Raw genomic sequence first — 13,964 nt, 5'->3', positions numbered from 1 at the left:
ATGAATGTAAGCTCCCAAAACTGAGATCCAGAAGATGCTATCCCCCAGCCCCCCACCCCATGGTGATCGCAAAGGGGCTGAGGGGCTGAGGAAAATGCAAGAATCAGCCATCTTTCACTCCTTAAGGTGAACAAGGAAACAGGCTTGGCCCCGGACAGCGCAGGTGGATTTGAAAGGAGTGAATTCAGTGAGCCCCCAAGCTTGCATCCTCCCTTACATAGAATGCTGAATTCCTTCCCTTCATACCTGTTCTTTGACGTTCAGACCTGCCTGCTCCCTCTGTTGCAAACTTGCTTGCAGCCTGACTCCCCCTCCCACCTCCTCGGAGCTGTATGCTCAGAGCTCTGGAGATGCCGTCCCCGGGCTCGGGCTTGGAGTCCTACACACACTCCCACCGAATCAAATACCCCTCTGCTTTCAGCTGCTCCCGGATGTTCAGTTGGCACAAGAATGCAACACCCGTCGCAGGAAGCCCGCTTGACAAAGTATTGCAAATGGAGAAAGACTCTCATCCCATTTGTTTTTTTTTCAGCTCAGCTCCCCATTCCCCAGGCCTTTTCCAGAAAACACGGCTGCGTGTCTTCTGTGGGACGTGGGTTTTGCAACTCGGGGCCAGGTTTCCAGCTGCAGTCAGGACCCCCCCCCCCGCGCCTGCCCCGGAGGCTGGGCATCCACCTGATCGCTCCCGGTATGGAAGGGTCATTCCTGGGTCAGCGGTGATGTGCTGGGTCTCCAATCGGGAAGCGGGGACCCCAAACGTCACTGCTCCGTGAGGCAGATCCCAAGGTGGGTAGTAGCGTCAGGCAGGGGACTTTGTGAGCCGAGAGAAAGTTTAGAACATCCTGTTTCAGAAAAATTGCTTTGTTCTGAAACCACTGCATCCCACAGCCCCCGAATAGTTCAGAGAAAGGAGGGTGTGAACGGATTTTCGCAGTCCTGCTCAGAGCTCTCACGGGCGCCCTGGGTTTTAACCTGTTTCCTGTGCTTGGTCTCCAGACTGGCACCAATGAAATGAGGGAGGCAGGGCCCCACTCCCCAACCTTGTGTGGGGTCCGTTTCAACACCCCACCACTTCTTTTGTCCTTAACTGATTGATGTTTCATTGAAGGATAGTGACAACATTGTGTCGGTCTCTGGCCTACATCAACATGGATCAGCCGTGTGCTGTGCACGTGCTAAGTGGCTTCAGTCATCTCCGACTCTTTGCGGACCCTGAGGACTGCAGCCCGTCAGGCCCCTCTGTCCATGGGATGCTCCAGGCAAGGATACTGGAGCCGGGCTGCCCTGCCCTCCTCCAGGGGATCTTCCCCACCCAGGGATTGAACTCGCGTCTCCTGCTTTGGCAGGCAGGTTCCTTAAGGGATCAGCTATAGGGATATATATGTCCCCTTCCCCTTGAGTCTCCCTCACACCCACCCCACCCCTCTAGGGTGTCACAGAGCTCTGGTTTGAGTTCCCTGAGCCAGACGGCAAAGTTTGAACTTTTTATCCTGTATTGAGTTATCTCTGATTAACAGCACTGTGATGGTTGTAGGTGGACAGCAAAGGGACTCAGCCATCCATACACATGTATCCATTCTCCCCCCAAACGCCCCTCCCATCCCGGCTGCCACATGACATTGAGCAGAGTTCCCTGTGCTGTCCAGCAGGTCCCTGCTGGTTCTGCATGTTAAAGTCAGCAGCGTGTCCATGTCCGTCCCAAACCCCCCAACTATCCCTTTCCCCATCCTTCCCCCTGGAACCATAGGGACCTCATGGTACCAGATCTGATTAATGCTCAGGGCTGAGGTCTGCTGTGTCAGAAACCTTATCATTTAAGGTATGAGATAAAGCCGCACTTAAAGTTCCGGGACTAAGGTTTAGGCCCTCAAGGCTCAGTGGGTAAAGAATCTGCCTGCAATGTGGGAGACCCAGGTTTGATCCCTGGGTGGGGAAGATCCCCTGGAGGAGGGCATGGCAGTATCCTTGCCTGGAGCATCCCACGGACAGAGGAGCCTTGTGGGCTTCGGTCTCTGCAGTTACATAGAGTCGGACAAGACCAAGCAACCAAGCGTGTGGCTGAAACCCTGGAGAAGGGGACCGAGGGTCCTGCCCCTGGTGGGCTGTGCAGTGAGCGGACCTGGGCCCGTTTCCAGGGAGCTCCAGAGTCCATCTTCATGCAGAGGGTCAGCTGTGGGGTGTTGGGGACCTCACTGAGGTCCTGCTCCCTAAAGACACCAGCACCCTCCCTGGCCGGGTAGGGGGGTGCGGTTTGAGCTCTGAGGCTTGGGGGTCCCAGCAGACGGACACGCGTGCTTGTCACTGAGCTGCAGGCCGAAGGCTCTGCTGGAACAAAGGCTGGTCTCTCCCGGAGGGGGTGGTCTCCCTTCCTGATTCCGCACGGACACGCCGGCCATGGAAACACAACTCTGATAAACCTCCACTGCACCCTACGTGGGAGCTCCGTGACGATCAATTCCAAAGACGCAAGTCAGGACAAGGGACTCTACCCCCAACTCCCCCGCGCTCCGACCCAGCACCCAAGCTCAAGGTTTTGCCTCTTTGAGAGGGGGGATGCCCTTGACTCTAAGCTCCTAACACACCCAGGATATCGGGTGTTGTACAGGATGGCTGTGAGTCAGAGATGCTATCTGCCCTCTCTCTCCAGCTACACTGTGTCCTTCTCCCCGCGCCCCGTTTCCCCTGGGCCCCCGGGGGCACGGTTATCCCCATGATCAACCTCGGAAATGACTGGCACGGGCTTTAGCTGCACACCCCTGCAAATCCCAGCTGAGCTCCCGAGTGCCCGGCGGTCTCCGGCGATGGGAAAAGGCAGATGGAACGTTTTTGCACAAAGGGTACAGGTCCACTCTCCGAACGGCACGGGACCGCAGCCCTGCATGGGGCCGGAGCTTGGGAGAGGGTGACTCAGCGGCTTGGTCTCAGATGGTGCTGTGCTGTGTGGCCTCAGGCAGGGTAGGGAATTCCCTGAGCCTGTCTGTTCTGAAAGCCTGCAGTCCTGCCCAGGGCAGTTGGAGGAAAGAACCAAGGAGACAGGTCCTCAGGCAGAGGGGTGTGCAACATGGACCAGCTGGAAGCAGGGCTTTGCAAAGCCCTTTATACTAGGGAGGTGGAGTGAGACTCCTCCTCCACCTGGATTTCCACACCTTTCACTTGCACTCCTGTGGGTGGGAGACTCTCCGTGGGGAACATTTATCTGTACGATTTACCAGAGAGAAACCTATTTTCAGATGAACAGATTTCAGGCTTATTTATAAAAGAGAGCATTTCTGTACCTCCCAAGAAGTTTGTAGAGTGTGTGTGTGTGTGTGTTCAGTTGCCTCTGGCTCTTTACAAACCTGTGGACTGCAGCCCACCAGGGTGCTCTGTCCATGGGATTCTCCAGACAAGAAAGCTGGAGTGGGTTGCCATTTCCTTCTCCAGGGGATCTTCCTGACCCAGGGATCGAACTCTCATCTCTTGCAATGGCAGGTGGGTTCTTTACTGCTGAGCTACTTGGGAAGTCCAGAAGTTTGTAGAGTTAATAATAAGCTTGGTTCGCGGACGTTATGAAAGAGGAATCCATTGCATGGGATTTACTCAGCAGAACATGTATTATACAATTATCCATATTGTTACCCATACTAACTATTATTTATCTTATGCATGATATTCTGGGTCCTCTGGAATTTGTTACTAATGCAAATAAAAACCAGCAAATGGCTCAGGTTCATTCCTTTTAATGGCTGTGTAATATTCCATTGTATTTGTGTTCAGTTCAGTTCAGTCGCTCAGTCGTGTCCGACTCTTTGCAGCCCCATGGACTGCAGCACGCCAGGCCTCCCTGTCCATCACCAACTCCCGGAGCTTGCTCAAACTCATGTCCATCGAGTCGGTGATGCCATCCAACCATCTCATCCTCTGTCGTCCCCTTCTCCTCCTGCCCTCAATCTTTCCCAGCATCAGGGTCTTTTCCAATGAGTCAGCTCTTCTGATCAAGTGGCCAAAGGATTGGAGTTCCAGCTTCAGCATCAGTCCTTCCGATGAACTTTCAGGACTGATTTCCTTTAGGATGTATATATGCACCACTTCTCATTTATGTATTTCTCTGTTGATGGACACTTAGATTGCTTGCGTGTCTTGGCTATTGTAAAGAGGTAAGGCTGTTATGAATATTGCAGTGTAAGTGTCTTTTAGAAAATGCTCTGTAGCGACCTAAATGGGAAGGAAATCTGAAATAGAGGGGATATATGTATATGTATGGGCTTCCCTGGTGGCTCAGATTGTCATGAACTCACCTGCCGATGCAGGAGACCTGGGTTTGATCCCTGTGTCAGGAAGATCCCCTGGAGGAGGGCATGGCAACCCACTGCAGTGTTCTTGCCTGGAGAATCCCATGGACAGAGGAGCCTGGCGGGCTGCAGTCCACGGGGTGGCAGAGAGTCGGATATGACTGGATGACTGACACTTTCCCTTCACTTTCACGTGTATGCATATAATTGATTCACTTTGCTGTACAGCACAAAATAGCACAAGATTGTAAAGTAACTATACACGAATTAAAAAAATTTTTTAAGAAAAGGAAACATTCTGTTGCAGCTGGGAGTTTGCAGGTACTGAACGTCATGCCAGATAAGACCGACTCTTGCCAACTTTTACTACAGACAGAAGTCTCCTGCTTTTGATGTTGTTGTTTAGTCGCCAAGTCGTGTCTAACTCTTTGCAACCTCATGGACTGCAGCACGCCAGGTTTCCCTGTCCTTCACAGTCTCCCTGAGTTTGCTCAGATTCACGTCCTTGGAGTCCGTGATGCCATCCAGCCATCTCATTCTCTGTCGTCCCCATCTTCTCCCACCCTCAATCTTTCCCAGCATCAGGGTCTTTGCAAATGAGTCAGCTCTTGGCATCAGGTGGCTATAAGTACTGGAGTTTCAGCTTCAGTCCTTCAGGTGAATATTCAGGACTGATCTTCTTTAGGATGGACTGTTGGATTTCCTTGCAGTCCAAGGGACTCTCAGGAGTCTTCTCCAACGCCACAGTTCAAAATCATCCATTCTTCAGCGCTCAGCTTTCTTTATGGTCTAGCTCTCACGTCTGTACCTGACTCCTGGGAAAACGGTAGCTTTGACTAGACAGATCCTTTTCGAACTGGCTTAACCATTATCAACATAGATTCTCAGTCCAGGTTCCAGGCACAGAACTCCTAAAAACCGCCCAGGACGTCCTGAGGATTGTGGAGAGACGGACATCTTTTGTTATTCATAGTAAGCCCCTTTCAACGCTGCAGAGGCCCCTGGAAGCCTTGGAGGCTGGTTGCCGGGGAAACCAACCCAGGGTTCAGAGGGTTGGAATTTTCAGCCCCACCCCCTGCCCTCCAGGGAGGGGAGAGGAGTGCCTGGAGACTGAGTTCCTCAGCTCTGCTCAGAGGCTTAACCCAAAGGGGATCCTCCGTGAACCCCTGAACCTCAGGGGTTTGAAGAGCTCGCGGCCCCCCGTGACCTCCTGCGGGTGCTGCGGCGTGACCAGCAGGGGGCGCCCTCACCCCAGCCCCTTGTCGTCGGTGTCCCTGCCCGTCTGGCTGAAGCCGGGCCCATCCTGTGCGGCTGAACTCAAGGTCACCCCGGATGGCGGCACGCTTTTCCTGCTGTTCAGAGAGAATGCAGACTCTCTCCACGTGGAAACCGCGCACACGTACACCCTGCTTGTGTCAGAAGCATCGTGAGCCGAGAAACACGCGTTTTCTCCGGAGGAGGCTCAGACCCTCGGGGCTTCCCTGATAGCTCAGAAGGTCAAGAATCTGTCTGCAATGCAGGAGACCGGGGTTCAATTCCCGGGTCGGGAAAATCACCTGGAAATGGCAACCCACTCCAGTATCCTTGCCTGGAGAATTCCATGCACAGAGGAGGCTGGTGGGCTACCGTCTACGGGGTTGCAGAGAGTCGAACGTGACTGAGTGACCAGCGCTTTCACTTCACATCACGCAGACATAGAAAACAAATTTAGGGTTCCCAAAGGGGAAACGTGGTGAAGGGATATATTAGAAGTTTGGGGTTAACAGATACATGCTGCTATATATAAAATAGATATTCCACAGTTGAGTCCAGTTCAGTCACTCAGTCCGACTCTCTGAGACCCCATGGACCGCAGCACGCCAGGCCTCCCTGTCCATCACCAACTCCCGGAGCTTGCTCAAACTCATGTCCATTGAGTCAGTGATGCCATCCAACCGTCTCATCCTCTGTCGTCCCCTTCTCCTCCCGCCTTCAATCTTTCCCAGCCTCAGGGTCTTTTCTAGTGGGTCAGCTCTTCGCATCAGGTGGCCAAAGGATTGGAGTTTCAGCTTCAGCTAAAGGACTGGTGTATATAGCACAGAGGATTCTACTCAATATATTATCATAAACCGTAACGGAGAAGAATCTGAAAAACGTTACCGAATTGCTATGTTGCACGCTGAAAACTAACACAGCCTTGCAAATCAACTCTGCTTCAAGAAAGAAAAAAGTACTGCATAGTCTTCATTTCTGAATGGGTGTAAATTCGGGGCTTTATGTGGGAAGGTCCCATGGAGCCTCTTTTCTTGCTTTCTTGTGCACAGGTCAGGTGAGGAAAGCCCCCTGCCTGCGATTTCGGGGCTGCCTTGTCTGGCAGAGAGGAGTCTGGCTCCTCTGTGTCTGTCTAAACTGTCATCTGTGCACGTGTCCAAGGCCGCACCTGGTTCTGGCTGCGATCGCCCTTCCGTGGGGACGCTCTCGGCTGCGGACACGTGGTGGTCCTGTCTGCGGCCACCCGGCATGCCTGGCGGCGCCGCCAACCCCCACCCTGCGTCAGGCCCTGGGTGTACGAGAGTCCCTGGGCTGCGGTCCGCGCTGTCTAGAAAAATGAATGAGCAGTGTCCGTGTCACAGCATGAGAGAGACGGGAGGCAAGATCTGTTTGGGGCAGAACGATGTCTGCAGCCCAGAAGATAGCACCTCAGAGAGCTCTGAGAGGTTGCTCCAAAGAGGTCACGGGGAGGGTCCATGTCTACGTGATTTTGGTGAAGGGGAAGTTTACGCAATTCTTTTACAAAAGGTTTTCTGCTAGTCACGAGTAGCTGCGGGACTCCCCTGGTGGTCCAGTGGCTAGGACGCCATATTCCTAATGCAGGGGGCCTGGGTTTGACCCCGGGTTGGGGAGAAGACTCTTGAGAGTCCCTCGGACTGCAAGCAGATCCAACCAGTCCATCCTAAAGGAAAAGAGTCCTGAATATTCATTGGAAGGACTGAAGCTGAAGCTGAAGCTCCAATACTTTGGCCATGTGATGTGAAGAGCTGACTCATTGGAAAAGACCCTGATGCTGGGAAAGATTGAAGGTGGGAGGAGAAGGGGACGACAGAAGATGAGATGGCTGGATGGCATCACCGGCTCAATGGACATGAGTTTGAGTGAACTCCGGGAGTTGGACAGGGAGGCCTGGCGTGCTGCAGTCCACGGGGTCGCAAAGAGTCGGACATGACTGAGCGACTGAACTGCCTGAAGGGAGTTCTGAGGTGTAATATGACTTGAATTAGGGGGTTCTGAGGAAAACTGACAGAAACTAGCGAGTTCCGAGGTAAAATCTGACAGAAACTAGGAGTTTCTGAGGTAAAAACTGACAAGCAGAAGGGCCTTCTGAGGTTTAAAATCTGACAGAAAAAATCTATTAGGTAAAATCTGAGAGAAGGACCTTCTGAGGTAAAATCTGACAGAGAGAAAGACCTTCTGAGGTAAAATCTGAGAGAAGGACCTTCTGAGGTAAAATCTGACAGAAAAAAATCTGTCTATTAGGTAAAATCTGAGAGAAGGACCTTCTGAGGTAAAATCTGACAGAGAGAAAGACCTTCTGAGGTAAAATCTGAGAGAAGGACCTTCTGAGGTAAAATCTGAGAGAAGGACCTTCTGAGGTAAAATCTGACAGAAGGACCTTCTGAGGTAAAATCTGACAGAAGGACCTTCTGAGGTGAAATCTAAGAGAAAGAAAGACCTTCTGAGGTACAATCTGAGAGAAGGACCTTCTGAGGTAGAATCTGACAAGAAGACAGTCTTTCTGAAGTAAAATCCGACAGAAAGAAGGACCTCCCGGGGTAAAATCTGGCAGGAAGAAGGACCTCTGAGGCAAAATTTGTCCAAAAGGAGCACCTTGTGAGGCATGTCTGACAGAATTTAGGGTGTTCTGAGCCAAAATGTGACAGAACTTGGGGGCTTCTTTTGCAAATATGACAAAAGAAGGCATCTTCTGCAGCAAAATCTGAGAGAAAGTAGGGTCTTCTGAGGCAAAATCTGACAGAAACTGGGGGGGTGGTTTCTGAGATAAAATTTGACAGAAACTAGGGAACTCTGAGATCAAATCTTACAGGAACTGGGTGTTTTTCATTTACTATCTCACAGAAACTAGGGTCTTCTGAGAAACTAGAGTGTTCCTGAGAATGTAGGGTCTTCTGAGGTAGAATGTGACAGAAACTAGGGGGATCTCAGTTCAAATCTGATAGAATCTAGGAGGTTCTGAGCTAAAATCTGATCTGAAGTAGGTGTTGTGAGGCAAATCTGACTGAAACTAAGTCATTGTGAGGTAATATCTCACACAAATAAGGTACTTTTGAAATACAATCTGATGATATGTTGGTTTGAAGAATAATCTGATGAAAAGAAAGAGGCTTGAGGTACAGTCTTGAGGAAGAAAGATTTCTGAGGGAAACCTGAGAAGTAAGTAGGAGACGCCTTCTGTATACCTGACAGAAAGTAGATTTCTGAGAGAATCCTAACAGATAAACGGATAAATCTCTTGGAAACCTTGGTGAAATAATGTGATTTCTGAGAGAAATGATAAATTTTCTGAGGGAATCCTGATAGGAAGAAAGCGCTATCTGATGGAAATCTGACATAACAATGGATTCTAGGAAAAATAGTTGCTCAAGAATTCCACGAAATAAATGGGTCCTCCTTTTAATAATATGTTCTGCCCGTGTTTGTCAGAAGAATCTTTTGTACCTTTATCACCCACCAGGTGAGAAGTGCTGAATGCCCTCTGGGCTTGTTTCCGTCACACAGGGCAAACAGGATTCTAATAGAAAAAAAATTCCAGACCTTTTCCAGGCCTTGTGAGGGGCCTGTGTTTTGTTTTGTTTTTTTTCCTTGGAAAAAAAAAAAAAAGGTAGTAAAAATGTCCATGTTTTGTTAACATCACCGCTGACTCTATTTTCACATTTTCTTCAATTAAAAAAAAAAATCCCCTAAGAGGCATATTTGAAGCCTCCACATCGTGCCTCTGTGTGCCTGCCAAAAATACCTCATGAATTTAAGAGCTGCTGAGCTGTATAAATTCAGAGGCTCCCAGTCTTAAGTCAGAAATCACATTTTTTAAAACCAAGTTCGTGGATGCAGAATCAAGCTAGGACAGACACACTCACATATTCACACTCTAATACCCCCAGATTTTTGTGGAGGGAATTTTGCAAGCAGTTGAATTTTATAACAAGGGAGTGAGTGATTTCCACGTGTGTTACCTGCTGACCCTACTTTCTCAAGTTCTCTATTTACCTTCCCTGGGCTGTGAGACCCAGAACTTGGTAAAGAGTGAATATTTCAATTTTCCTCCACTCTCTCACCTCTCACATCTCACATCTGGGTGGTCCCCAGCTATTCTGCTGGAAATATGGGATTCCGGAAGCTCATTTCAGCAGAAGCAAGGACACGTTTAAGGTCTGCATCATTTGCCTCCTGCATCTGAATCCCCTTGGAGGAAAAGAGTCGTAAATGTCTCCTAGGAAGACGGTGTTTCTCATACGATGACAGTCACTACATATCTTGGGCTCACCCACATTTAGGAATTCTGGCCATTGACAGACTCCTCTGGATTCCCTCAGACATAAAATCTGAAGGGTGATGACTGATGACCTGTGTTGAGGACGCTTTGCTTGTTCACGTGGAACAGAATATTTTTATGGACTCATGCACTTGGATGAGTAGAATACTTTTGGTGTCTAGGGTGGGTGTCTGCTGTCTTGCTTAAACACATAATTTCCTATCTTGATGCCATAAATAAAGCTTCCTATTTCCTCCTAGAAGTTATAATGGCTCCCTAATTTAAGTCTGTGTGTATTCCATCTAGGTAGGTTTGCATATAAATTCTGAGTTAGGGATTGTTTTATTTAGCTACAGTGCATAGCACATTAGGACAAACACATTTGGCCATATTGACAACATATAATGTGTATGTCATACACATTTCTGAGCTGGGTTTTCTACTTAGGATCTGTTGCCATGACTGAAATCAACTAACTGGCAAGCTGTTAGGCTTTTGTTCTATTCAAAAGAGGTCAGGCTTTTGTTCTATTCAAAAGAGGTCAGGCTTTTGTCCTATTCAGACTTTCAGCTGATTGGGCAAGGCCCACCCAGTCATGTCAGCCACTGGTTCCTGGTGAAGGATCAGGTCACAAAGGTATGGCCACGTCAGGACCTCCTGGAATCCAGGCTCCTTTCTCCGAATATTTATAGACTCTGATAACCTGCGTTTTTTTTTTTTTACCAAAAGGTCCCCATTATGGACCTTCCTGCTGAGTCGAGGATGCTCTTAGCATGTTCCTCACACCCCAAGCCCATTGGGTACATGGTGGAGATGAAGCATTTGGGACAAGACCCAAGAATTTTGCCCAAGACCTAGATGGCTACAGAATTCTCCGCTTGCAAGTGGTTCTGAAGAGGATTTGGTCTGTGAAGACAGTTCCATACTGAGGTTTGAACGGTAGGGGTAAAAACCATTTTTCCTCTACCCTCTTAGGCTCTGTGCCTGGGGCCTGTGAATTAAACTAACAAAAGATTAATAAGAAGGAGGGGAAAAACCACGCCAGAGCTGATTTATGCATGCAATGTGCATAATTCCAGCAGAATTCAGCGATGAGCATGTGGAACAAAAGACAAATTTTCCCTCCGTTCATCTGAAGTTCTCTGCGTGGAACCCTGTGACCGAGGTTGGCCACACACAGATTAACAAGAGAAAGAGAAACTCACGTTTATTAACACAGCATCTCAGTCATACTTGGCAGTCCCCAGAGGTCAATAACTCAAAGGGGTCCTTATATACCTGTTTAAGTGAATCAAAGGAAAACAGATTTGGGGAGAAGGCAAATTATGGGGAGCTGACCAGGAAAGTCTGGTGAAATAAGGTATTTATTAACATTTGTTATGCAGATTTAAGTGGCTGCATTCTCTGTTTTTTAGCTTTAAAAAATATTATTTTTTTAACTTGAAAATTATTACTTTAAAAATACATGGATATACGTCGGTGTTATTCTCTGCATTCGTTCCAGGCTCTCGTTCCCCTGCTGTGTCCACATGTCCAATCTTTACGTCTGCATGTCCACTTATTCTCCGCACAGAGGTTCATCCGCACCATTTTTCAGGATTCCATATATATGCGTTAATATGTGGTATTTGGTTTTCCTCTTTCCGACTTACTTCACTGTGTAGGACAGACTCTAGGTTTATCCTAAGTGGCCTCTTTGTCTATTGATAAAAGTTCTTAAGAGACCTCCTTTTTTCCCAGTATGGGAGACAGAGTCATTATTTGTTGTTCAGTCCCTCAGCCGTGCAAGACTCTCTGTGACCCCACGGACGGCCGCACGCCAGGCTTCCCTGTCCTTCACCATCTCCCGGCGTTTGCTCAAACTCACGTCCATCGAGTCCGTGATGCCGTCCAACCATCTCATCCTCTGTTGTCCCCTTCTCCTCCCGCCTTCAATCTTTCCCAGGATCCATCTTTTCCAAGGAGTCAGCTTTTTGCATCAGGTGGCCAAACGATTGTAGCTTCAGCATCAGTCCTTCCAGTGAACATTCAGGACTGATCTCCTTTAGGATGGACTGGTTGGATCTCCTTGCAGTCCAAGGGACTCTCAAGAGTCTCCTCCAACACCACAGTTCAAAAGCATCAATTCTTCAACACTCAGCCTTCTTTATGGTCCAACACCACATCCTTACATGACTACTTGAAAAACCATAGCTTCGACTGGATGCACCTTTGTCGGCAAAGTGACGTGTGTGCTTTTAAAAAGACGCTTGCTCCTTGGAAGAAAAGCCATGACAAACCTGGACAGCATATGAAAAAGCAGAGATTCAGCTCTACAAAGGAGCATTTCCATCGGACCTGGAAACGTGCTTTAACAGAACATCAAGAGCTTACTCGGAGTCTACTGCTTCTCTGCGACTGTTAGGTGCAGACCATCCATAGGCTGAAGTGGCATTGCCGGGGGTGATGTGCTGTGAGTCACCCGTGGGGTTGGCTAGGATTTCAGGGGCTTGCTTCTGTAACATCTTAGGAGGTGAGAGGGTGGGAGGCTGGCTGGGTCGAAAGGCACCACGAGGAAAACAAGTGACTTTCTGGAGAGACCAGTGGCTTTTCCGAGCACGAACCGAGATAAGACAGTTTGTGATGACGTGAATCTGTAGGGGTATAACACTTTTCCTGACTCCTTCAACGATATCAACTCTGCTGGAGAAGGGATTTGGTGGGGGAGAGATTCTTCTTCTTATTTTTTTAATCTTTCTTTTAAAGGGAGGCGATTTTCTGATGTTCTGAATTCAGGAAGTAACTCCACCTTGAGGAGGCATTTGTGTAGCCTTATTCCCCAAGCTGGCTTCGATTCCTGGGTCTGCAGGAGGAAATGACAACCCACTCCAGTATCCTTGTCTGGAGCATCCCATGGACAGAAGAGCCTGGTGGGCTCCAGTCCACGGGGTCGCAGAGAGTCGGACACGACTGAGTGGCTAAGCTAGCATACCCCCGGATTTGGGATTTCTTTGGGTGTGAAATCAGCCTTTCTGTGCAACTCTGTTTTCTTATCTGCAACAAGACTTGACAGTTGGCGCCTGGGGTGGGGGGCAGGGGTGGTGACTTCCTGCCTCCGGGGATCAGATGGAAGCCGACGGAAGCCGTTGGAAGCCAGGATTCTGGTCTGACCGCAGCACATTTCTGTGACAACGAGCTCACCGGGGTGCGTGTGCGAAAGCCACGCCCTCCCCAGATAAACATAAGCCTGCAAATAACACGGTGATAGGGCAGTATTAAAATAAATAAATAAATAAAACAATGCTTCTAAGAAAAAGGAAGAAAGACACACACACACACTCTCCTAGAGATTTCTAGTCTAGTCTAGTGTTAGTCACTCAATTCTGTCTGACTCTTCGACCCCAGGGACAGTAGCCCATCAGGCTCCTCTGTCCATGGGATTCTCCAGGCTAGAACACCGTAGTGTGTTGCCGTGCCCTCCTCCAGGGGATCAGAGAGTTCTAAGAGGGTGCAGTTCTCGGTGTAAGCAAGAAATACGTTAGAAAGGCAGTAGAAGTGTTTGGAAGGGACTTGGGGAAAAGTCTCTAGCAGGAAATGAGGTTTCACCCTACTGTCCAGAGACGCCTGGATGGTCAGTCTTTTCTCGATTATCTTGTTCTTTTGCATTTTCGTATAAACAAGTCCCCCTTCCCCAGGTGGTACATCACTCCTCCTGTCTGAGTTTCTGAGTCCTCCAACGGTTTAATATGAAAAAGCAGAGATATTACTTTGCTGACAAAGGTCTGTGTAAACAAAGCTACAGTTTTTCCAGCAGTCATGTATGGGTGTGAGAGTTGGACCATAAAGAAGCCTGGGTGCTGAAGAATTGATGCTTTTGAACTGTGGGGCTGGAGAAGATTCTTGAGAGACCCTTGGACTGCAAGGAGATCCAACCAGTCCATTCTAAAGGAGATCAGTCCTGGGTGTTCACTGGAAGGACTGATGTTGAAGCTGAAACTCCACAAATACTTTGGCCACTTTATGCAACGAGTTGACTCACTGGAAAAGACCCCTATGCTGGGAAAGATTGAAGGCGGGAGGAGAAGGGGACGACAGAGAATGAGATGGTTGGATGGCATCACCGACTCAATGGACAGGAGTTTGAACAAACTCCAGGAGACAGTGAAGACAAGGAAGCCTGGAGCGCT

Source organism: Moschus berezovskii, chromosome X (genome assembly GCF_049115385.1).
Source record: "Moschus berezovskii isolate FMDL1 chromosome X, NW_MosBer_1.0, whole genome shotgun sequence".
In the NCBI taxonomy this organism is placed as follows: Eukaryota; Metazoa; Chordata; class Mammalia; order Artiodactyla; family Moschidae; genus Moschus; species Moschus berezovskii.
Note: the sequence above shows the minus strand (reverse complement) of the source record.